The sequence below is a fragment of the Falco cherrug genome, chromosome 1 (genome assembly GCF_023634085.1).
Source record: "Falco cherrug isolate bFalChe1 chromosome 1, bFalChe1.pri, whole genome shotgun sequence".
NCBI lineage: Eukaryota > Metazoa > Chordata > Aves > Falconiformes > Falconidae > Falco > Falco cherrug.
The window spans coordinates 11,661,760-11,688,961 of NC_073697.1; positions in this window are offsets into that span (position 1 = coordinate 11,661,760).

Sequence of the window (27,202 nt, forward strand, 5' to 3'; positions counted from 1 at the left end):
CTTCCGGGTCTCTGTCCATCTGTCCCTGGTCCCGGTCCCTGTCTCCCACCAGAAAAGCCCTCCCATCCTCTGAGTTTTCAGAGAAGGTAGAACAGTTGTCTGTGTCTATTTGCACACCAATTAGCTCCAATAGGCTGGCATACAATCCTCAGCTTTGTCATAAAACCATCACAGAGGTTCAGGGCTAGGCAGACCTTTTGTCTTTTATCGACCATATCCCCCTTTGAGACTCCTCAGGTGCAAACACCAGATGTGTTCCCACCTTCTCTCCAGCACAAAGTAACCCAGTTAGGAAGGGTTGGAGCCTTCTTTTCCTCAAGCAACACAGCACTCTTGCTTGCTTTGGATATGCTAATATTTCCTGGGCCTCCTCCAAACTGTGTCCCTGCCCAGACAGATTGTTAATGACTGCTCCCAGGACTGCCTAAGCCTTTAACAGGTCGGTAACTCATTACGGGGAACAATGTCCCTTTTCCAAAGCAAGGAATCTCTCCAACATCAAAGTTCTGCCTTTCCATACATAAGTCCTTGTATTCCACACAACATGTTTGTTGGTAACCACACTTAATGCATACCTACATGACTCATGCATATGACTCACTACTGAATATTGACTAAGATGAGACAGAGAGACAGGCAGACATTACAAGTTGATAAAAAGTTTGGAATGATACCTCTCTAAATAAAGAAACAGGATCAGATCATTAGCCTGCACTGATTTACTACAGATATTACTGTGGCTATGTGCACAGTGCTATTAGATTTTTATATTTTTTTTGCATTATTCTTTCCTACATTACCAATCTTGCACCTTTACTCTCACTTTGTTATTTCTTGTGGAGCCCTCCTCACACTTGCTGGACCTATCAAAATAAAGTAAAAAAAATTTAAAAAACCAGAAAACATATCATTTAATATTTAGCCTGAAGATGAGTAACACACTGTAACATATGGACACAAACAATATAAATACATATCCAAACAAGTACACTTTTTAGTGTATTCCATATGTGGATGCTTATATATACACGTACGCACACATGCGGAATCAAAGGCTGTTGTACTGCAAGTAAAGATCGTCTCTTTCTATATCAACAAGTTGGCACAACCCAGAATATTTTTTCTTAGGCATCCAACCTAATGAGTGTAACATTCTGCTACTCTGTTCTGCTGGAGCAGGTCCAGAGGAGGGACACAAAATGATCAGAGGGATGGAGCATCTCTCCTATGAGGAAAGGCTGATACTTGGGTTGTTCAGCCTGGAGAAAGGAAGGCTCCAGGGAGACTTTACTGCAGCCTTCCAGTGCTTAAAGGGAGCTTGTAAAATGGGGACAAACTTTTTAGCAGGGCTTGTTGCGATAGGACACAGCATAATGGTTTCAAACTAAAAGAGGGTAGTTCAGACTGGATAAGGAAGGAATATTTCATGATGAGGGTGAAACACTGGAACAAGTTGCCCAGGGAGGTAGAATCCCCATCCCTGAAAACATTCAAGGTCAGGCTGGACTGGGCTTTGAGCAACCCGATTTAGTTGAAGATATCCCTGTTTATTAGGCAGGATGAACTAGATGACCTTTAAAGGTTCCTGCCAACCCAAACTGTTCTGTGATTCCATGATCTTGATCCCAGACCCTACTGGCTGTGGTCGTTCAGCTCCCTACACTCAGTACACACATATTCGCTAGGAGCTGGTGTGAAGGAGGAGCTGGAAGGAGCCCCAGCGCAGGCTCACTTCTCCTCCCCTTGGCTGCAGGTGCCAGGCTCAAGGTCCTGCCCATCACCCCGCCAGTGTCTGGCCTCACACCTCCTTAATCCTGACCCGTACCCACTGACTTGACTTTGGGGCCTGACCTGGCACCTACCACATCACCCCAGGCTCGCTGGCCAGTCACTGAACTGAGGCTGATCCCCATCACTGGGCTTCATCATGACCCTGACAGTGCTGATTCAGCTTCAGCCTCCTTGTCAGTGTGGTAACTGCCCCTCGCCTGCCTGGCTGTCACCCTCAGCACCCAGCTCACCTACCCTTACAGAGCTACCAGCTGTCATTGCTCCCTCACGCTATTCTGCCATCAAATTTGTTTCTTTTAAATAGCAGCTGCTCCTAGGCTCTATACAGGATCCTGACCATGCAGCGCTCTGCATTACTACTCCCAGTAGCACTGACATGCTGGACAACCCCACAACTAGCTGCCAAATGAGCACATCTATTTGAGAACCTCTCTACCTCTTGCTTGCTCTGTGCTCGCTCCACTAATTGCTTGTCCTTGGGAAGATCAGAGATTATTACACATTTTGGAGCATAACCAGAACCTTGATTTTATTCCTGGCTCCTCATAATATTAAAAGTTTAAAGAAGATGTTGATGCTATGACCCTTGCATATGTCAGCAGCAGAAGTTCCTTCAGTGTGAATACAGAGAAAGCAGGTGTTTGGCAGTGAGAAGATTTTCTCTTGTGTCCACTCAAGAAGACATAATGGCAGCACATATCAAGCCTATTGATTGCAAATGCCAGCTATGGGCTTACGTGGAAATGTGTCTCAGCTCCCAACAGGTTAGGAGGAACGATATACAGCTGAAAGCCAACCGTGAGTCAAGTGATTCATAGACAAGTAAAAGAGGCTTTGTTATGTTTTTCCTCCCTTGAAACAGAATTACATTTCATGGATGGTGAGATAGAGGAGAGCCTCTACAGAGCTCCGGTGGATGCCATCCACAGAATTCTAATGTATGCTAAGTGGAATCATTAATATTCATAGATCAGTGTTACTGCCAAAAGAAATAATTTTTACAACAAATTTAGCTTACTGCATCCTGAGCTGTCAAATCTCTACAGGATTTTGAAGCTCACAAGCTCCTTTTAAGCTCAAACGGATTCCAGAAAACAAAACTATCTTTTAACTTTAATGAACTTCCATTGTTCTACCTTTTTTGCTCCTTTCCCAGACACACTAATCCTGTGGATTCAGCTTCTCAGTTTCTGCAGCTCACCATGAGTTTGAAGAGGTTGGCCATTGTGAAAGCCATCAGGGAATATTCGTAGATGATCTTTTCATATTTTCAAAGGATTTAAACAGATTTTTGGCAGACACAAAACACAGAGATTACTTTTAGAATACATTGTTTTGTTCACTGTACTTCATTTGTCATAAAAAAATTGTTGTTTTTTTACTAGCAGAAATGTCTTGAACTGGGTGATCATTTCAGTGAGAAGACTTAAATCAGCTTTAGCCTAAGCCAGCATGTATTTATTAAGTTTTACTTTTATCTAGTGAATTGTCTTTGGAGGCTACTTTGTTCTGTCCAGATACCACTCTGATTTATTAGGTGGTTGTTCAAACCTGAGCAGAGGATGCTATAAAATATCACAATACAAGTCACTTGGTGTGTTCCCTATATCCCAATTGCCCAATTCTATCCAATAATATCAGAGTAATCCAGCTCTGAAGAAGCCATATTTCACTTTTTTCTAAGAAAGAGACAAGCTGCAAATCCGTATGTTGCTTGTTATGCTGAAGGAAGAGGAATAACAAAAAAGGTAGCAGTTACCTATTACAGCTGATGTCTCAAACCAGGCTAGATAAATTCTTCCTTTCACCCAACACTTTTTATTTTGGTTTTATACTTTGATAATTAAGATTTTCCTTAGATGGAAACATTGCCATAGTACCAGAGCTATGGCAAATTGCACTTCATGGTTATGGAAGTCTGTGAAAATGTGACTAAATTAAATCCTTGCATGTGGGCTTCTTTAGAATTACATCATGGGAAAGTTCTTTTCTGAAAATATGAATATGTTTCAAAGAAAAACTTAGATACTAGTTCTCACTAGTATCTCTCAAAAAATAATCTCTCAAAATATCCTGATGTTCAAACACTTTGATGGCTAAGACAGAATTTGAAGAGGAACAACCTTTGAGCACAACAGCCCCCTGAAACTAGAGATCCTTTATTTGTGTTCATCATCTGTATCAGACTTACTAGTGTGGGAGGATGAGAATGTGGCCTTGAGTCAAAGCAGTTTCACTGACATGGCAACATTTTCATAATTGATCTGGCTGTGAAACTAAATCGGAATGCCACTGATCTATTTTCTTTGTAGGCTTACAAACCAGAGAGACAGGATTCCACACAAGCTCATTGCCTAATTTGATTTTCAACCAAATCGCAATTTGTAACAAAAGGTTCTGAAGAACATCACAGGCATGCTTGTGGCAGAGATTCATACTGTTGCAAATTCATATGTTGTTTGTTCAGTAAAACAAACATAAATCAAGTAGTGTAGGTCACGTTCATACTTTAAAAACAAATAGCGAATACTCATCATAAAACCCCTGAGTATGTAGACTTGCATTTGTTCACTGCTTTATACCATAATTTCCAACAGCGGAGCAGCTCTCAGAAAGCTGCTGTGACTCTCCATCAATAATTCAGCTCATGTTTCCTACTCCGTACATACTAGCTCTGTCTGCTTGGAATAAGTTTCTACATCCTGCTGAGAACTACACAGGAAAAGGTGCATGGGCTAAACACGCACTGCAGATTTTTGTGCTTGGACTGCTTCTGTCTAATTCTCTTTTGCAAATCAACCCCTATGTCTATACAGTTCAACACAGCACCATGTGACAGCTCCCACACCATTCCTCAGCAACCTTGTGCTGCACAGCACAGTGCAGCACACTGCTGAGTATTAAATTGGCCCACAGAAAACCACTATGTTAGCACAGCATTGCGTACAGGGTCAATCACCCAAGGAGTCATGATCTCAAGCAGCACTATGCAGACCCAGATGTATTACCCCAGGTGCTGGAGCTGTGCCAGGGCTAGAGTGCACATCTCCTTCTGGATGTGACTGATAAAACCACAACCCCTGAAGCACTCCCAGTTCCATGTCACACTGCCTTGCCACCAGTGTCCTTTCAATCAAAGTTGGACCTACAGAGCACACTGGTTAATATATTACTTTATTTGAGCCTGTTCTTTCAATAGAAAAGATTGTGAAGCACCACATCCAGCAAAACCCTCAAAGGTGAGGGACAAGACAGGAGAAAAAGAGAAGTAGCTAAGGCAGAAATGTCTTCAGTTAACAGAGCTGTGCTTACAAGGAGATATGTGCGCTATAGCACAAGTCCTAGCAGAGCAGCTACATCGTATGATGCAGATATATCTACAGTGGCTATTTTGTTGCAATAAAATACTCTCATATGCAAATATGTACATCTAGCTATATTATGTTCCCTGGGAATTAAATATTCTTTGCTGTTCTTTACTAAAATGGCTTTGCATGTAACAGCCAAGACTTCTACAAACACAGCAGTAATTAGTGTTAATGATCACTTACTGTATGGCCTGTATTCTCTTCCTGATTAGACTGTTAACTTTAATGTAAATGTCTATTTGTAGACTGCAAAAGATATTTTAATATTTGTGTTGTTTATGACTAGAGTAGGGAAACAGTTTATGGAAAGCAATTTGTTCAGTTTAATTCTTGTTACCCATGAATACACTACACTTGTCATTGAGTTTATTTTGTATTAAAATCATTGCTAAAAAAATGTTAGCATATAATTCTCGGTCTATAAATACATTTCTAAGCACTTCATTGCAGACAACTCATGTTCTACACCCTAGAATTATGTACAGATCACATGGCATTACTTCAAGGTATCTTTCTATGGCTATTTTACATAGCCAGTCCAGCAGTTATGCAAGCATTTTTCTGGATAAATGTACTTACCAGAACACATATGTAAAGTTAACTCAATAATACTCAAACACAAACCATTTAGAAAATATTCTCCTATAGGCATATATCTTGACCAATTCTCCTGAAAAAACACTGCACCATTTCCTACCGCACATTCAAGAGGGGTTTTTGCATATTCTTGCACACTTTCACAACATAAAGGACCGAGCGACAATCAAGGCGCAGGAATATGTTGCTCAAGAGATTTTTCAGAGATCAAGTTATGCTGAGTGGAAAAACTTATTTATGCGTACTGACAGCCTTAATGAGAGCAGAAAGACCCTACCAATGTCTTTCAACAAAAGATCATAAAGTGCCCTCACGAATGGAACAGTTCAGAGTCACTCTCTAGGATAATACAGAGGGGGAAGAGTTTACAGTGTTCACTCAGGGCCTAATCTTTCCTTCTACCCTTGAAGTGGCAGCGATTTCAAAAAACATATAAGCTAGAATAAATGATGCATCTAACTAGGACCAAATTCCTAAAAAAACACAAACTGTGTAAAAGTGTAACTGAAAATTATGGCCATGGGTAATTTTTAGTCTAAAAGTGCATAGAAATCATAAAATATTTTTCCCATTAATGGGCCCACATGGGAGGATTTGCCAGTTCAGAAATAGACATCTACATTGCAAAAGTCTGGATCTGAGGTGCTTTCCCTAGGATTTCATCATACACCATGGAAATAAGTAGGCACTACAAGGACTACACATCCCACCCTAAAGTGAGATCATCGAAGGCAAGTCAGATATGCCCATTAGATATAAGCCTATAGATTGCAGACATTGTAGATAAGATGAATCCTATTCCATGTTAGCAAGAAAAGTTGTGACTGTGAAAGCCCCACTACTAAGTACTCTTCAGCAAGTAGAAACACATTTCCTGGAAAATTTTAAGGGATTATTTTTGCCTGCAAATAGAGACCTGCATGCCAGAGAAAAGTAGGTTCTTGTAGCACATTCAGATGGACTACACAGGAAGGAGACTTCAGATTTTTCCTAGAATGTAATCAACCCAATTAGAATTCAGAGGGACTCTAACATCCTTTCTATCAAGCGATACAAACTTCTCCATTTATAGAAGAAGAGTTCATCTTCTAATGTAAAAAATGTGAAACAAGATGGTTTGGTGCAGATCTAATTTTGCTTGCATGCATTTCTTAACTCTGTTTCATCAAGCTTCTATTCTTTGTATAAATACTCAAGTTGCTGCATAAGCAAATCTTGCACAAATAATGACTGTCATTAAACTGCTCATTTAAACAGTTGATTCAAGTGAAATATCAGGGCTCTCTAGTCTGCCAGATAAGCACTTGGGAAGTGTTGCTCTGTTATTTGACATGTTTCTCTTTTTTAAAATCCTTAAGAATTCCATGACTTGCACAATAAGCAGCTTTACATTTTAAACTGGATGAGCATAGATATTGAAGTAAAGAAGAAATCTATCACTGAAAGAATAAACAACTCTGTTGATGCTTCATTGTTGACAGGCTTTCTTGAATAGAACCAAAACATATTCTTGCTTTGGGGCACACACAGATTTAAAATCTCACAGTGGTCAAAGCACAAAATGACTTCAAGTTCAAGAAGCACAGACTACCTCCGTAAAAGGAACACCTACGAACAAAGGATACTCCGTTTCCAAGTACCGTTGCAAAGGAAATTAAAGACTCTCGCATTTTTACTCACATGAATTCCTATCTAAGCCAATCCACAAATACCTGCATTGCTTAATTAAATAAAAGGACACATAACACTCATCAACTGACAATCCAGATCTTTTTGCTCTCTGATAGCGTAACTGTGGTATTTAGGCACCTTTGTCATGGAAGGTGTAGCAGACATTGCAAAGGACCACCTTGATTTACTGAGCTCTCAGCTCACATGGATACACTGAACAGGAAACAGCATTTTTACAGTCAAACTCGTAGGCCTAGAGCTGAGTTTGTCATTTGCCTTTTTCTGCTGGAGGGCTGGGCTCTGCCAGGCTTTTCTCATCTGTTGGGAGGTGGAAGCTTTGGCCTCATGCCAGAGGCATCTCCGCACCTCCCTGCTTATCCTCCGAAGTAACCGTGACCCAGAGACTCCCGGTGTAACAAAAGGTGTTAGACAGCAGAGGGGAGGGGAGCTGGATACAGAATTTATGAGCAAATAGTAGGTAACGCTGTCTATTACGTAAGATGCTACAGTTTAAGACGGGAGCTCAGTTGTTTTCAGCACTTGCTTCAACAACAGAAAAATTGAGAACAGGCCTAAAGAGGTAGAAGTATTTGTACAGCAACAGTATGGCACGAGAGAAGACTCCAAAAGGACAAACTTTTAATAGTAATCTCAGATTTCAGTTACTTTTGTTCTCTTGTACACTGCAGGGTCACTGTAACTATAATCCTTTGCATACATTTATATCACCGAGCAAGAGCTGAATGAGAAAGACGCCAATTTCAGCCAATTCTCAGCAGGGAACTATCTTATTCTCATTTGTCTCTCATTGACTTACACCTGCAAATTGAGATATGAATTGCCCAACAAAAGTTGAAGGAACAAGTCACAGCCATATGAACACCAGGAGTCCTACAAAACACAAGAAAAAAAAAAAAAAAACCCAAACATCTGTTGTGGCTGTAATAGTTCACAAACAAACCTTGAAGGGAAGACAGATGCTCCTCTTGTAGCTGGAAGGGAGCATTTGTGACTCACTACACTGAAAAGAAGGGTTTTGCAGTCCTCCATAATCCCCATTGCATCATCCAATGCAACATTTGTTGCAGTCTATCTTTGCAATGCATTTATTAACTTTTTGGAGAAAAACAGCAAGACACAAAATTTTATGCTTGTGAAATATTAGTTCTAAACTAAAAAGCAGCTTGGCTGCCTTTTTTTCCCATTTCTCTTTTACAGCCTGGACTTTCTGGCTGTACAACTGCACCAAAAGCAGTGACATAAAGGGAACAATCTCAGAGTCCTTACGCAGGCTTTGATTGCATTTTAAAGTAAAGAGTAGTACTACAAGGTATGAGAAGCAAACACAGCCTATGGTGAAGCTTTCAAAGGTTTTGACTTGCAATACTAAAATTTCTTCTTCACCTAGGAAGCTGCTTTGCCCAGGAGGAAAACAATCCTGACCTTTAGGTGTGTTTATAAGCTGATTATGCATGAAGGATGTATGGAGGACTTTTCTATTTACTATGACTTCTCCACAGGTATTATCAACGAGCAAGTAAAAAAAACCTTAGAGTTGTACTGTTGTGCAGGACCAAACATCTCTATTTTATATCTAGAAAAAGCTCATTGAATATATTGAAGATCCCTAAAATATTTTTCAGCTTAGAGAACTGGAGGAAGAAGAGTAGGAAGGACTTTATATATCCTTTATACCTATCTTTTATATGCAGAGTAGGACAGACAAAAGGATTCCAAGGAACACCATGTGCTTAGCATTAACACAAAGTGGTTCAATGTAACCATCATTTACCCTCAAGGTAATTCACTTTAAGAACTAGGTATAATCCAGTAGTGGTATCACTTAAGCATCAAGGCAAAGATTTATTACTCTTTGGGTTTCACTCATATAAATTTCAGAAGTGTTTTGCTATGTATAACCAACTCTTGCAAATCATCTCCTGCAGAAGAGGTAAGTAAACACATCCTCCAAAGCAGGAAAATTTCCCAGGTTTCTTTGCATTTGGTTGGCATAGCTTTTAAAGAGGATTTTCTTAAACTCATTTTCCCCATTCCCATCTCCCCAAGCAGGTAATTTCTCAGAAGAATTTGGCTGACTTAATTGGTCTCGCCCTTGATTCTAGAGAAGCTCAGTTCCAGAGTGTCTATCCAGCAGCTGCAACATATAGACCATGCTCCAGTCTCCATCTGATATCTACCTCAACTTCTTTCCATTTTGAAGCAGAGATCTAATATTATGGCATACGTTGAAGAAAATCTCTTAATTAAAGCTTGGGAAGGACATAATACCCATGAGGCCACAAAGGCACGATAAGATCAAAATAAAGTGTACATAAAAGAAAAAAATGTTAGAATTGCTTAAAATTAAAACTCTAAAGATGAAATAGTTGAAAAGAAAAACAATGTGAGTTCATATTTTGCTGCTTCGGAAGTATTCCTTCTCATGACTATGCTCACACAGTACAGTATAAGTTCAAACATTTCACCACAGTAAAAATGTCATTTTTACCATTGTGCATACACAAGGCCAAACAAAAGTCACCTTACATATCCTTGGATGCTCTGTTCAACTGTGTAAATTACTCAGGTTAAGGGAACACAGATAGTGGAGGTTTTTCTTTTTTGTTAATAGATTAAGGTTTCAGAAAAATTGGAAAAAATGGATTCAACAAGATTTGCATTCCTCTTTACCAGTGAAAAACAATCTATTCTGAAATTGGATAAATGCAGCATTTTAAAAATAAGTGAGAAGTCTCTTACACTAACGAAATAAAAACAGGGGTTTAATATTGAGGATTAATGTGTATCCCTTTTCTTTGTGTATCACTTACAGACAGTACAATTCAAAGCACAACTTTATTACAGTTAAATGGTAAAATAAATCTTGTTTATGAGAGTTTATTTGAACCCCATTCTGAGTCATATATTGAGATATGTAAGTGCTTCTATGAAAGATTACCTTGCACTAAGTATTCATCCTCCTGAAACATAAATTCTGCAAATCATTTTTATATGTGCTAAAATGTACCTCATTCAGCAAAGAATGAGCAGTTTGAATAATGAAAAGGAGGGATGAAAAAAAAAAAAAAAAAATCACAAAAAAACACCAAAAAGTGGGTCTTGCAAATTTGCAAATAATATGATCACAGTGAAACTGCCTGGTACTGTCTGTTCATACTCTTATTCTCTTAGCAAAACTATATCCTTGAAACAATACTTGTGAGCTTGAGAAGAGAGGAGGGCCTCTCCATGGCCGCTGCTAAGACAGTGCTTTTACACACAAGGACAGAACAAGGAGCTTTTACTAGGTAAGTACATCCTTGACCGTGATGGAGAGAAAAGTGTAGTGATCAGAACAAAGTAGTCAGCTGGTAGCGTAGCACGAAAAGGAGGAAGCTGCAACACCACTGGAGTTTACACAACAGTTCTCCAAACTGCAATTTACTCCAAGGAAAGTATCATTTGCAAACACTGAGCAAGGCACCATCCATAGTCAAGCACAGCTGGCAGTTCCCCAGGGCTAAACATCTGTACAGGTCTCAGCTGAGACAGAGCTGATGTTCTTCACAGCAGGTCTTATGGAGCTATGTTGGATTTGTGACCAGTACAGTGTTGATAACACACCGATGTTTTAGCTGTTGCTGAGCAGTGCTTGTAGAGCATCAAGGCCTTTTCTGCTTCTCACTGTGTCCCACCAGCATTTGGCTGCGGGTGCACAAGAAGCTGGGAGGCGACACAGCCAGGACAGCTGACCCCCACTGTCCCAAGACATATATATCCCAGACCATACAACATCATGCTCAGCAATAATGGTGTGTGTGTGTGTGTCACGCAGGAAGGTGGGAAGTTTGGAGTTATGGAGCCTGTCTTCTCAAGTAGGCATTAGGCATGATGGAGCCCTGCTTTCCTGGAAATGGCTGAACACCTGCCTGCCAATGGGAAATAGTGAATGAATTCCTTACTTTGCTTCTCTTGCACACGTAGCTTTTGCTTTACCTGTGGAACTGTCTCTATCTTGACCCACAGGTTTCCTCCCTTTCACCCTTCCCACTGGGGGCAGGGAGTGAGTGAGAGTCTGTGTGGGGCTTAGCTCCCTAGCAGGGCTAAACCACATCATCTTCTAAGACTGAAGTCAATCAGATGACCGATAATGTTTTGGGTTTTTTTAAAGGCTAATACACATACAACCCTTCCAGTGCATCTCCCTTAGCGTGCTTCAAAAAAGTGAACCTCTTCTAATAACCTTCATCAACTTGTATCATTGTAATTTCTAAAGTCAGAGCAGTACGAACAGCAAGACACATCTGAGGAGAGTGTAAGACACAAGACAAAGGCACACTGATTACAATGGCCAAGGAGAAGGGAACAATGAAAAAATAATAATAATAAAAAAAAAGTAGCTGTGATGATAGTACAGTGTATGACCCCAGAATTAGCTTGTATCGTACCAGGCTCTGTATAGACACTGCGGAAAAATTCTCCTACCTCATTTAAAATTGTCAAGTGGTGAAGAGAAGAAACAAGCAAAGGAGGAAGCAAGTAAATATTACAAATACACAGAGGCACAGAATATTTTTGTTACACTAGTCATGAAAGCCAAGTATGCAGATCAGCATGGTAATTTCTAACTACTGAAAAGGAAAAGAATAAAGCCTCTCCTTAGAGTATGAACGCTACAATATCAATGTTAATGACTGTTCTGCAAATGCAAAGGAACAGTGTTTCAGTACCACAGCTATTACTTACCACCTCATACTTAAAAATGTCTGCTGAAAATGAGTTACAGCTGTACATTTCCACTCCCAGCCACAGTTCTTACCAGGTAAAGGCATCACTTGCAGATATGAAGTGCCCTCAGAAGAGAAAAGAATTCTTTTCAGACACAGGTAGACCTCAACACTTTGGAGACAGTTAAATATACCAAGAAATTAACATTACAATGTGAATCTAAGCAACTTCTCTGGAAAGCCTTTAGCTTCCTATAAACGTCTTATGAACTTCCTGACTTCTGCAGCCTTTGAAAGCCACAGGATAAACCATACAAACACATCTACTGACCTTTCTACCTCTCTTATTTAGTAGTACAACCAATTCTGAAGGTCCCTCCAGACATTCACTGACCTGGTTCTCCACATTGCCTGGCCCCACTCCCCTGGCAGGCAGGCCAATGGTAGAACACTTCGTGCCCACACTAGCACATGGTCCTGGCTTCCAGAACAAGGAGACTGCACCCAGGAGTACCTACAAGAAATGGTCCTTACCACAGGCTGCCAATTAAACCAAACCAAGAGGGTAGCAGCTGTCTTGACCCCAAAAAAATGACAAAGACCTTCTGAAAACCAGAGACAGCTGCGTGTCTGCACCCAAAAGTGTTCCCAGACGCATTTAGTTCGCTGGCTGCTAAGCATGCTGCTTTTCAGTAATATCAGGCTTGTCCAAGAGCCCAGGGTGACCTCGAGATGAAAGTCCCCACAGGATTTCCACTCTGCAGTGTTGAACACCCAGTCAGTGCAAGCTCTGGTGGGTCACCCATTCAGTCTGCAGCACAGCCTGGTGTTTGGCACATAGCCCCCTCACTAGTCAGGAACCGCACAGATCTCAGCCCAGCAGGGCCCTACAAGGTGTGGGAAGGAACTCTTTGGGGTATCTACTGACACGAGCGGCAACACTAACACCTTCCTTACACTTCTCTTCCTCCAAAAAGACATGGGGGCAGATCCACTCGCAGGGAGTAGTGAAGTTCCTCCAAATGCTCTAAGTGTGACTCTCGCGGCCCATTCACCGATCAATCCAGACCCAGACCACCACCAGCCTTTCTGTATTTCCAAAGGGTTGTATGATAGTAACGATCCTGCAGTCCTACTCTATGGGACGCTTTTTAGCCAACAAGCAGGAAACACTGTAAGAGGAAAGTAAGGGAATTTCAGTCATCGTTGTTTGTAGGGGAGCAGAGGGACTGTTTCTTTTGAAGGGGGAGGCAAACACAAAAAAATCCTTGGAGCACATTCAGCCTAGCTTACTGAGGTGGGCACGTGTTTTCCATACTCTTTCCTCAAAGTACATGGAGATCCTGCCAGTAAAGCTCTAAACTGATGTTGCATTTGGTTGCTACTGCTGCCTTTACTCCACCATAAACTTACCTCATCAAAGCTTTTTGTATTAACGGGAATAAGGCCAGGGCTTGCTTACTGATGTAAATCCAGAAAAAGCATCACCGAAACCAACAGATCACAGAGTTTCTGTTTGCGCATGTAAATCACATACTTACTTAATACTCGCTTATTGACTTAAATAAAGAATTTAAGTCCATACAAAAGGAGGGCCAATTAAAAAGTCCTCATAAGGAAAAAGGTAACATATTTATAAAATAAATTATATAGGAGCACTACTATTAATTTGCAGAGTCAAGCTAGCGTTAGGATTTAAATGTTTATTGAAATACATATACAAGATTTTTTTCTGTCCCTTGTGTACTATAAAGGACTTAAAAATAGTATGACATTTGGGATTGCAGCTATGCTCTTACAGCTTTTAAAATATATAAGCAAAAGTACTTGCATAGTTATTTTGGTCATTCACAGGGGGAAGTTATTTGATTTTTCATGTAGTCTGGCAACACATCTGCAATTATTTAGTGTTATTTAGAACACATGTTTCATGAAACATAATTCCAATTAAAGAGCTGTTCTATATTTAAATTTGACCTTTTTTTTTTTTTTTTTTAAAGACTGGGTGTACGTGTTTAAGTTAAAAACGTAGAAAATAAGAGGATTTAAATGTATTGAGGATGGTATTATCATTACCACGGGTTTCTGTTTCTGTAGCAGTTTTTATCCCAGGATTTCAACCTGTTAATTAAGGCTTCTGTTCAGAAGAGCCTTTGTCTCCAGGAAGGCTGTTCAGTACATACTTAGTGAGACTCATGCATAAGCTTAAATTTAAGCTGATTTTAATGTGACTTCCTGAACAGCGACATGGCTTTCACACATAGGTAAAGGAGTTTTTTCTCTTTACAATTAACTTCATTTCATACTGTCCCTGAGGTCTTCTCAGCTCACATTGCCAGTCTCTTTAATGAATCCTGCTCTACAACAGTCCAAAGAAATGAAACACACACAGACAGAGATCCACATTTTTGAACCTGGTCCTTCATCTGAGGGGCAGGTTTCCTTTTCCAGACCAGAATCCCTAGAATTCTAGGGATTTTTGTGAAAAAGATGACCTAACTGTGTAAAAAGGGGGAACTCGAAGCCAGTCTACTCAGATTTACTCACTCTTTCGTATTTGGCTTTAAAATTGTAGAAAATTGGCTTGTTATAGAAACATTAGATCATCTGGTCATCATTAATGTCAACAAGAATCATTACAATTTACAGCCTCACAAAGTCAACAAACACATTAAAGAATGCAAAACATTAAAAGGACATGAAGAAAAGCAAAATTATGCTCTATTTGATCATTGTTACACGTGCTCCAGGAGTTTCCCTTTAGGATGTATTTATGACTTCTATGTAGAATGATTTGACCAAGTAACATGTCAAAACCAGACAGCTCCATTCCCAGCACCAGGAGCACAGCAGACAAAAACCTGTTCTCTTCTAGAGGCATGCAACCACATTAATGCAATGCAATGCAACCACGAAAACAAGTTAACTTCCTAAATTGCATTTAAATGGCACTTCTCCTGTTTCAGGTTGCAACTTGAAGATCATTGCAATACACTGTAGGAAGGGTTGAAGAGTGCGCAAAGGGAATGAAAAATCCACTTTCCATTAGTTCATAGGAAAGGTGAAGCATATCTGACCCAGAGTCCCACCCACCCTGAACTCTCCTGGCACGTTTCAAGAAAGCAAGCAAGCTCATATGACCAAGAGCAAACAGTTAATGCATTGCATCCTTGTTGTATACGTGTGCATAACATTTAACATTTTTACTCTTTCTCTAGAGCACCCTGCCTCAATCTGGCAAGCGGGCTGCACACCACAAGTTGCATGCCTGGTTTTTGTCATTGCTGCGTCCCAGCAGTGCTCACTAGACTCCTCTTGCAAACTAAACTGCAATCACCAGGCTCAAATAAACTTTTATTTTCCTTTTTACTATATCTGGCCATCAGAGGAATGAAAGATAGCAGCATTTTATGTGGTTCAGCTGAAGTCTTAACCTGCACCTGCTGTTTGTAGATCAGCTCCAGAGAGACCAATGTTTTAATAAGGTAAGCGCTGATAGAGTTTTATATTTGTCTCAACTCTGTGGTCTTAAACACATCTTTGGAAGTACCACTCAGCAGCACTTCAATACTGAAGCTCGAGTCCCCGCAAGTGTAAATTCCTTTAGAACTATATGTCAGGAAGACTTCTTCTATTTGTTGGAAAATTCCTGCTGATCTCACAAATAAATAATGTAATAGCAACCAAGTATGGCAGCGAAGCACTTTCGAGTAAGTATATTTGTACATCCACTTCCCAAACACGCAGAAAAAGTGGTGAACTTGACTATTTACTCAGAGATTAACAAGCACTGTGAGGCAGGAATCCTAAAAACAGGCTGAAGTGAGGGATTTCTGATGAAGTCTGCCAACGGCTCCTTCCTGCTGCAACCACTGGGAGCTCCCAGGCGAGCACTGTGAAGCACTCACTGAGTACACCACCTTATGCACAAGACTGCTGAAAAACACTAGAGGTTTTGTCATTTCAAACCACAACTCTTCACCGTCCCAGAAACACAAAAAGCCCGTGTGAAGCAGAGAGCTAGCAGCACAGTGCAATGCTTATTAAGCCAACAGCTGGATTCTATCCTGACTTCAACTTCTAATTTCAGAGCTTAGCCTCAAGCAATGTGTCATTACTTGTCTCATACTGAAGTAACAGCAACATAGATAATCACAATAACACAATTTTTGCAGAAAATCTCATTTCCAAAAGTAGAACGCAAGACACCTTGCCCAGCCCCTGCTAACACTCGCTGTTTGAAACTCCATCTGCTCTAGATGTAATTAAACTCTGAAAACACGGACTTTCTGTGGAGCTGGCAGGCACATTTCTGCATTCAAAAAGTTAACATGATCTTGAATACTGAGAGTTACTTTTTCTAAACCTGGCATTCAAAGAGGGTACTTAAGAAGTACTCTCAGTTTGGGCTTACAGTTCTGGCGCATCTGGCAGCCAGAGGTGAACTAGAGATCAGCACTAACTCCTGTTTGTCACCAACATCTGTTGAACGTTAAGATTTGGAACTTCTCATGACCTGAGCATACAAGTCTATGGGCTCTCAGAGATGGCACATTCTCCTCTGAAGGTCTCAAACAGCTTTGGATCTGAAGGGAAAAGATGATACAGACCATTCTCCTTTTTTCAATTGAGACCTACTGGGACAAGCTGAAGATCAACTCCCGAATACCAGCTGGAGAGACCTCTACATTGATGACATTACTGAATCTGAGATTTGCTGATCTTCGTTTATCTTCCAGGCACCTAGTGTCCTGGTTGAGTTAACTAAAGAGCAGTCCAAATACATCAGCACCCCGAAGTCATATGCTGTCATGTAACTCATGCTATGCTGCAGATAATTTAGCCGGCTACAAAAAGTCAGAAACTGCTCTGATACGTCACACCAGCAAAACAGTATTTTGTGATAAAGCCAATAATGGCAAAATTTAAAAATATTATTAATATATTAATTATAATTACCAGTTAATTAATATTGAACATTTGGGATTGCATGCTATTTCTTATATTAATATTAATAATAATAAATATTTAGCGTTATAAATCTGCACACTGGCAAAAGGTGCTTTCATAGATATTTGTTTTGCTTGACATTAAAAGCAGGAAGCCTGAACTTTTTCCCACCAAAAACATTCTGGAAAACCTCTTTGGGAATTGCAGCCCTCTCAGAAATACCACACACCACCACAGAACACTTATTTAAAACACTGGGAAGAATGCGTGGCTGACAACGCATGAGATCATGCCTTCAGTCTCCCCAGCTTGCTCCTTTGCATGGCATTTACCATCTTTCCAAGACATTCCACCTTTCAGAGCATTACTTGTTATGAGGAGATTTATTTTATTTGTTTGAACACCGTGATCAGCATCATTTTGCAGAGTATGCGTTGACCTCTAAAGATTTCTGTTCACAGAAGCGGCTGAAGATACCACAAGCTGGCAGATGTTGCCCTCAGTGACCAGGAGCTTGCTCCAAACACTGCAATTGAATATTAGGTCCGATTTCAATGTTACATATTTTTTTTTTCTAGATTGGATTAAGTCTATTGAGATAATGGCATTTTCCCATACCAGCCCCAAAGACAAGAAGGCCCCTCAGCAACAGCAAAACTCCCCATGGATATCTAGCAGACCACAAAAGGAAACTTATTAAGGGCTAAATTAAAGCCATCTTTCACATGGGCAGAAGAGGACAAAAAGAATACAAAACCTGTTCTTTCTTGCCATGTTCTGAGCACCATGAGGTGTAAACAGATGAGAAGCAGCAGCATTGCAGCTTTATCCTGCACTGCCCTGGGAGCTAATCAATCCTGCCACCTCAAAGGGTGCTAGAGCCTGTTATAGAGACACCGCTCCTGAAGTACAACATGCCTGAGCTACATAGCTCTGAAGGATGGGGGAGCGTTCAGGGGAAATACTGCTACAAGTTCACCTTGGCTTTGTCCTTCCTTCCCCTCCACAAATCGGCTACAGGCCACTGCAGGAGACTTAACACTAAGCTAGATGGAGCTTCGGTCTGCGCTGGTGTGTCTGTTCTTACATTCAACCTCACGCAAGTTTAGGACTTTTTTAGGAGGAAATTTGTTTCCTGAAGTGCATTTCTCTTTCTTTTTTTGAATAGTGACACTCATCAGACCTGCTACATTAGCTACATTTTTCCCTCTCCCAATGACCCATCAGCTCATATTCTTTCCCCAAAGCATTTCAAAGTATCTGAAAGATATGTCTAGGTTTTGTAGGTTTCATCTTTCAAATCTGGCTTCTGTATTGCCTCTAGTTTTTGAAAAGCACCAGCTACTTCCTACTATTACTTCTTAGGTTATTTTTAACAGAGGTTGCTTCTGTTCAGAGTGCTTTTGAAATCATGCAAATTACACAGTTATCTTCTGGCATCTCTGCACAAACGTGTGTGCAGAGGAAAAGACCTCCCTAGAAACCTTAAGGCATATTTGCTTACCATTGATATTTAGTCTGTTTCAGTCCATAACAGGTTATTCTGGGCTGGAAATCAGGTGAAGACTGTTTCAGACAGACACTGCTGCAGTGGAGAAGCGCGTCTCCTTCCACAGGCAGTGGGGGCCCTAAATCCCTGCAGAAGGGAACAATAAGACCTTAAATTGGAGCAGCTAAACCCTCCCAAGCTTTCAGTCAGAATCCCTCCTTTAGGAAGTCTCACTCTTAGATCTTGGAAAAGGTCACATAAAGGGATACGAAACAAAAATGTTGTTGCTGCCTAATTTTCAAGGCCGTGAGCAAAACATTTCTCAGGAGCCTTGAAGAAAATGTCACGGTACAGAGAATTTTTTTCCATAAAAACCTTTTCTGCCCAGAAGAAAGTTTACTCCTCTCAGCCTGCAGAGGAAACAAAGGAAAACAAAACTAATGTTCTTACTATAACAACCCCAAGGCACAACAAGAAAAAAATGAAATAATTCATAGCAAGGTTAAAGAAACATAAGAGAAGAATTACAATAATGTAACATAACAGGTGTAAGAAAGCAAAATGAATGGATTAGATAGGGCTGGATCGACATGAGACACTAGCATGGCCTGACCTTTAGAGCAAAGGTGCACAAACAGTAAATTAGTGCCAAAAGCACTTTGTGATCTACTGCCAGTAGCAGCTAATTTGTTACAGCGGAAGAGGAGGGGTGACAAGAGATTACAGCTGCCATGTATACGTGTGAGAAGAAAACGTAATGCATATTTCTGGGCAGCACAGTGCTAGCCAAACACAGCTGGCAGGCGACTTTTTGGTACATTCCTCGTCAGGGTTCAGGGACGTTTCAATGGCCCAGATGTCATCTGAGGTGTGCGGGAGAAAGGAAAACAAACCCAAAAGTTGCTGCACACAGATACGAAGACAACAGCCTGCACTTGGAGTGGTGCAAGGCTAACAACTGTGAAATGATATGGACTAGGTGAGGTAACTGGTTTTTGCATGCACAGCGTGTGTGGGCAAATTCCCATAGGAACAAGGAAAAGTTGAACATGTCCCATCCTTACTGTGTTTGCTATATATTCAATATTGGGTGAGAGACCAGAAAGCCTGATACTACATCTGAGAAAAGACAGCTACCTATGACAGGAATTTTTAAACTATTTTGGGTTGAACAGGAGACGTGCTGTAAAAGTGCTTCTAATGTACACAGAAACAGCAGATGATCCAAGGTCAGCAGATTGACAAAGACTTAGTTCAGAGACATCTGCAAGAAGATAATTTGGAAAGAGAGCCATTACCTGCAGGTCATGCTAAAAGACTGTGCTGCGTCCCAAAGCAAGGAGAGCAAAGCAGACCCCTAAGGAGATCTCAAACAGTATTCATGCTTGAGCTTTATTCATTTGGTCTGATGTCATAAATTCATGATCCCCATAAATGATATCGCTCCCCAGTTGGTCTTTATAGCTGCTCACAAGGTAACACACTGACAGCGCTGCCTCAGTGATTACATCACCACCTTCTGAGATAGGTATGAATCATAGATATAAATTATATATTTGCATATGAGAAGGACCCCTACTTAGTCAAAACTAATTTTTAAACATTAGGAGATAGTCAATATAAATACGGCTTTCCCTTTGTGTTTGACAGTTTTCACTAAATGAATTGTGTTTCTCTATCACGAAGTTGCTACAGTCAAACACAGTGGAATGCCACTGTGCTTAGCGGAATAAAAATTCACTTCCTCAAACAGCTGACAGGCAAGTCCTCCTGTAAGCCAAGTTAGTGTAAAATAAATTTAGAATTTATCAGATGCCATAAGACTTTGCAGTTTTACTAGCAAGTAAGAAATCTCCTTGAGTTTATGATCTTAGGAACCTAATTGTAAATCGAATGCAATTATAAAATGATGTATTATAGGGGGGTGTTAGGTACTCTCCAGTTACACATCAACAAAATTTCCATTACAATATTATTTCATTCTACATTCTTTGGCTTTAAAACTGGTTTTAGTTATAGCAGCCATACAATTTCTCTGCTACATCTAAATGAGACTCTAAACTGTGACGCCCTATAAATACATCTCAGAGCTTCCAATATTTGGTTGTTAATAAAGAAGGAGAAAAAGGGACAGAGAAAAAAAAAAAAACACCTCTGTTTGGTGAGGTAATTAATTGACTTCCTAGTACAAAGGAACGAGATTAACCAATTACCTTTGACACTTAAGCCAACTTCTAATAGAATGGGAACAAAAATCTTTAAAATCTGACTTCAGTACTTAGCAAAAACCTGCTTCTTAGAAACTCACAGTAAGATGAAATCACAGGTACAGCAAGTGTCCAATTTGGTATCATATTTTCTAGTAATTCTGCCAACAATAGTTAATAGGATTCAAATATATTCTTATTAGGAGATGTTTCAACACAGTATTATCAAAGGATGGTACTTTCTGCTTTTGGTTACCAAATTTTCCTTTTTTTTTTTTTTTTCCACAGAACTTGAAAATGATCTTACAAGGAGTTATTGACAAATGACGTTTGATATCTAAAGTGGCTAGCAGAAGCATATCCTCCTCACAGCATGAAAGCACATTATACTGATATGCGATAGAGAGCCAGAAGCCAAATTAAAATTTTCTCCAACAGCCTATGGAGTCTGACAATGATAATACTTTAATTACAAAACTGAAATTCAGACTATGTTTGCTGAAAGGCTTCCCAGAGTTCACCACTAATTCTGAGTTCATTTCTTTTTTTCACGGAGAAGCCACAGAAATCAGAAGAAACTTCTGGGGCTGCTCAGTTTTGACCCCATGCCAAGTGCAGCTTGAGGGCACAAGTTCTGATTAGTTAGGGGTTTAGCGTTGGGTTCCACTCAAATCCCCCAACACCAAGCAAAATTCAGAGAAAATAGGAAGCCTCCCACCACTGTCATATCCCATCTCAGCAATTCACTCAATTCTGTAACTCCTCTTTAAAACCACGTGATAAACCTCAAAGCAGCTAATTGACGGAAATGTATCTCTGCATCTTTGCCTAATGTGGCCACCCAAGATGCTTTGATACAACTAAATATGTAACAGAGAAGAAAGAAACTAAACTCAAGCCAGAAGCACGGTCATTGCTGAAGATACAGTCTTTTCTGTGAATGCTCCTTGTCAACATTAATACACAGACAAGAGAAGTGGAGAACCAATTTCAAAGTATGGAGAAATGGGACAAAAATTACAGTACAGTGTCTGTACTGCATGGCTTCAGGGAAGCTGTGTGTGAAAAAGAACTGCTCTGAGCGTAGGTCAGGGGCAGAGAGGGGCATCCTCTCTCCGAATAAATTCACATCTGGAAAAAGCACTCTATCTTGTGGGGCCCAGGCACATCCTCCCCTCTGGGCTCCCAGAATCAGTAAATTCACTCATCTGAATCTAGATATTTTTTTAACTTACCTGTTTCCCCTCCCTACATAACTAATACATAAATCATTTTCCAGGCTAATACGAACAGAGTTTTCACAGTGATTTGCTTTCAGTTTCCTGTAGTCAAGAAAATTCTTAGGCATGGTTTAAATCTGAAATTAAGCTTCATGTTGTCTGTATGGCTTTGTAGTAGGCTCACATAGCAAAAGCACGTTTAAACATAACAGTAACTGATGTTTGGGCTTTTGTTCAGCTCTTAATAAACAGATAGGGAACTTTGTCCCTTCCGAGTGTCTGCTGCATGCCTAGATAAACTATTTAGGCACGAATAATACTCAGGTAAACCAAAAGAGTAATAGAAAGCTCTCCGGAACTGCAATCAAAGGCAGAGTAGTAAACACCCTTAATGTGTGTGAGGAGTGGAGGAGAGACTGTCTCACTGATGCCTTGCACTGGCCTTCTGCTGCTACTCACCAGGTATTTGAAACAGATTTTCCCTTACATTCAAGCTCTGCTTGATGTTTGAGAATAGGGCTGAGCACTAGTTACATCTTTCTGACTTGTACAGACAGGCTACACTCCTGATGTAAAGGCTTAATCCAGCAACACATGCCTATCAGAAAGTACAGACAATAGCTAAAGACTGTTGCTATTTCTAGTCAAGCTGACACCTATTCTTGCAATAGTCTAAGGTGGCTTTGCTTTATTTAGATTAAGAAATCTACCTTCTCTCTCCTTCCAGTTTGAAACTCTTAACTGAACATACCATAACTAAGAATCAAGGCCAAGCTGCTCATAAATTGTAATCATAAATGATAATAATTATTGAGGTTTATTGCAGCTGGATTTGCTGAAGCACACACGAAGTTAACCAGTACAAACAGTGAAAACTTCACCATCCCTCCTGGTTCCAATTTTTTCATTTAATGCCATTAAAAAAACATGGATTATTTTTACCATTAAGGAGATCTGTAATATTGCACATTGTTCCATTAGTGACTGAGGGACTACTCTTTCAAAAGAACAGCGGAAAGAAAGAGTTCAGAGATGAAAAGAACAAAAGGACGAACAAGGGACACGGTGACTTTTTAAGGTAATGCAAACATCTTTTCTAAGTGCTTTTGAGCTGAACTTCATACATGCCTGTTCCATTCTCCTTTCTAAGCCAACTCTAATGGCTCTTTTAGCATTGTGATGATACATGCATATGGATGGGAATCTCTCTTGAGCTCCCCGCCTGCTTTAAAATCCCAAGAGGCTGCATTTTAAGCATTTAACCAGACTACTTGCCTTCAATGTATATATCACCTTGCAAATTGCCAGCGCTACAGAATATTCATGCGAGCTCATATGGGACCAAAATTATACTAAACCTGACAGCAGCCATGCTGCCATCACATATGTTCTGAAATAACCCTTGGTCAAAGCCTCAGAATTACAACTGTGTAGGCTTTCGTGTAACCAACCCATCATGTATTTTGTTTGTTGCCCAGCACTAAGATTTGCAAACCGTGTCTAAGTTTTCCTGCGTGCAATTGCTTGCTGATACTATGCCAATTTCAGACTAATGGTTTTCACACATCATTAAACATCTTTGGAGTAGGGATCCTACAAAAGGTTTCAAACTAACTTGAACAGATTTTATTATTAAGTTTTGCATAAACAGCCCACTTCACTTGTGGCTTTGTCTGCACAAACATTTAAAATATACAGTTAACGTATCAGCTTCCCAGAAAGTGCCATATTAGCTGCTGAGGATTATTCAAGATTCAATTGATAAAACAAGTGCCAGTAAGGCCCTCTAAATGAGATAAAGATCTCATTTTCTGCCTGCCAGTAGTATCCTCCAGCTTATTTCTCCACACTGGCTCATTGCATACGTGTATATATACATGTGCATATAGGCATATAGCATTATAGGTCAGTTTGGTTTTTTCACAGCAAGGGAAATAAAACAGACTATCACAATTTTGTATGACCTGTCACTAAGCAATCAAAACAATGCTCCAAGCCTTGCCTAGCCTTTCCTTACATCACCATTTTCTACTGCACAAAAGGTAGCAACTCTGTAACAAACATACTTATCTTTTACACAAGATCCCTACTGTAGGCATTCAGCAAAGCAGGAAGACTTAGAGAAGGCCTGACAGTATACTCCAAGAGATAGAAAGAGGCCTGAATATAAATACGAGGTTATGACATATGTCTTTCCTATGATGACAAAAAAAAAAGCCAGTATTTTGACTATGTCTTCCTTGAAACTCTAAGTCCAGATTCCCCACACATAGCAGTCTATAAGCAGCTTAAACCTGGAGTAGGCTAGCAAGCTGGATGAAAGTGTGCCTTCTGCTCCGGTTCAGGCTACAGCCATCCTGGTGTTTGAGGGTTTAGAGGAAGAACCTGGGACTTGAGAGCATAGGCTGGCTAATCTTTCATTTCCAAAGTCTATTTGCGAACATATCTTTGGTCTTTATTTCCTAGCTGTCTCCTAGGTACTTGAGTATACTAAAAGCTGAGAAACATAACATTTATGCACATATCACAGCTTTGTTTTGACTTGTTAATAAAGATTACTCTTCAGTTTTATTTTCTAGCTCAATGGAAGCTATCATGGTAAGGAGTGAAAAAAAGGAGTATATTTTTCTTCCTTTAAGTGTATAAGCTATGAAAATTAGCATTTTTTATATCAATAAAACTGCATCCACATACGGGAGTACTAAAAAAGGTAAAGTTGGGGGTTTTTAACCTATGCCAGGATAATCAAAAAGTTATGAACCACATGCAGAGAAACTGTGAAGGCAGAGATATCTGGTAATAGGCTGTTTTCCATGGTTGTATTCTGCCTGGAACAAGTTCCCTCTCAACCTGAAATATCCCAAGTCTGCTAACTGCCAGGGCACATAGCAAGGTGCCTGTGTTTGTGCAGAGTGTGGTGGTAGATAGGTATTACATCTGTGTGGGGGAGAGGCATTTCAGTTTCTGGCAGAGGGCTGATTTCTGCTCGCCGCTGGGGTAAGCGCCTATTTAATTTCACGGTGAATTGTGTCAAAGCTCTGTTTCTCTTTGCAGTATAAATTCTAGTAAATTGCCAAACACAATATATGTTTGCTTTAAACAACCTATTCTCATTGTCCATTGATGGACAAAATTCTAACCTACTAAAATGAGTATAATCCACTAAAATCACTTTACCCTGTGGAGGCAGCAGTGCATCAAAAGCTTACGTAAAGTATTGACCTCTCTCTTTCATAGTTAAGTGGACCAAGTTTCGCATGAGCTGACTATTTCTATAACACACATCCCCATAGAGCCCTGTCCAGTAGAGAATGGATATAGTGACACCCATTTTAAAGATTAAAAACTCTGACACAGACAAGTTGTGGGCCAAATAAACTGTGCCTAACAGGATTTTCAAGAAGTCTTGCATGCCTCTTCAGAGGCTTCAAACACTGTGACAATCTGGCTTCTCCCCGCTAAGTCACTCCTGTTTTGTCCTATGTGCATTTTCAGTACCAAGAGTGGAGAAGTCTGAAGTAAAGCCTAACATAGTTTCCAGACTGCAAGGACACTTTACACTTCAGAAACAAGGTACTCCATAAGAAACATCGCCGTACCAAGCACAAAGTACACCAAGTCTTTAAGTCACGTGTAATGTATTGATAGTTGTTCAAGGTTATTAATCCAAACCAAGTTATTCACCCAAGGAGAGACAGCAGCAGACACAAGTATCATAGTTATACAGAGATTACAAGAAGCCCAGATGAACAAAACTGTCAATGTGGTAAGAAAACTTCATCTCACTCATCCTACCACAGGTGGACATTATATCTGTTGAGACAGAGGAGGCTGATCAGGTTATCGAACTTTCTTCTTACTATGACTTTCACACTACACAGGAAAAACGGCATTGTGAAAACCACCTTATCAGTTCAAAATTTCTCTTTAGAAACCTCTACTGATCTTTTTTCCCCCGCTTGCTTCTTGGCCCAAATTTTCTGATTCCTGACTGACAGTTAATATATTCCACTGACAAATGCTGGCATATTAATGTTTACTTAAATCCTTAAAACGTGCCACGCTTGGTCATCCCAGCAGCCTGGACTAGGTGTTTCTGGTACTCTATTGTCCATTACTGTTCTTTGTCAAATTCTAGAAATCATATTGAAATGGGGTAACAAGAACCACCGGCATACAACAGCTTTAAACTGTCACATAATACTGCTCTGCTTTGCTCTTGCTTCCACTGCTTGTTATTCTCAGGACTGAATTTGATTTTTTGATCACCAAGCCACAATATTCTTAACTTCACTTTTTTCCCCTGTGAAATACTCAATAAAGTACCCCAAATATTTTATATAGGAAGGCTTCATGACCTTAGGAATTTTTTTTCATCATGGGGTTGCAACACCATGGTAATTTCGGTGCTTTAAACTGAGGCTGCCATAGTCACACCCTTCACCTCCCTCCTGTCCCCTTTCATAGCATCCCTTCTTCCCGTGTGCCAGCTCTAGTCCTCGTGCAAATGCAAAGTGAGTACTTCAGGGCTTTTCAGATTGATCAGGGACTTGAATCCTCTCCTTAGCAGCCAGACAAGCACAACAGGTTGATGTTCGGAGGTGGAAACGCATCCCCACATTGACTGGCTTGGTATAGACACATCTCTGAGACCAAGTCCAATTCAAACTAAAATGCTTCAATACTGAACTGACATTATTTCCTATGATAAAAAAAAATAAACTGATGGAAGGACTTAATTTAGTAGGGTTTTGATTACACAGAAAATATATGACCTGTTAAAAAAATGGCAATTTCTTTCTAAAATAAAGTGTCCCTTCATTCTCTCCATTAGAGTACACAATGTTCACAGACATAGGTACATCTTACATAAATTACTGATGGTCCAAACAACATATGGTTTAGTTTGAATATTTTATTCAGCTCTGTCATGGGGTTTAACTTTAAGTGAAGTCTTAATTCTATCTGAAAGGCCCCCAAGACTACTTCCCTAAAAACAAACCAAAATCAAAGAAAGTCTTGGACTGAATCCAGACAACCCATTACAATTCAGAACTCAAAAGGCAATGTCACAAGGAATAATCTAAAGTTGCAGGAAAGGACAGAAATAGAACAAGAAAGCTTTTTCTCACACTCTGTCTAGTGTATTTTATTTGTGTGAGAAATTGTAAGGGAAGCAGTA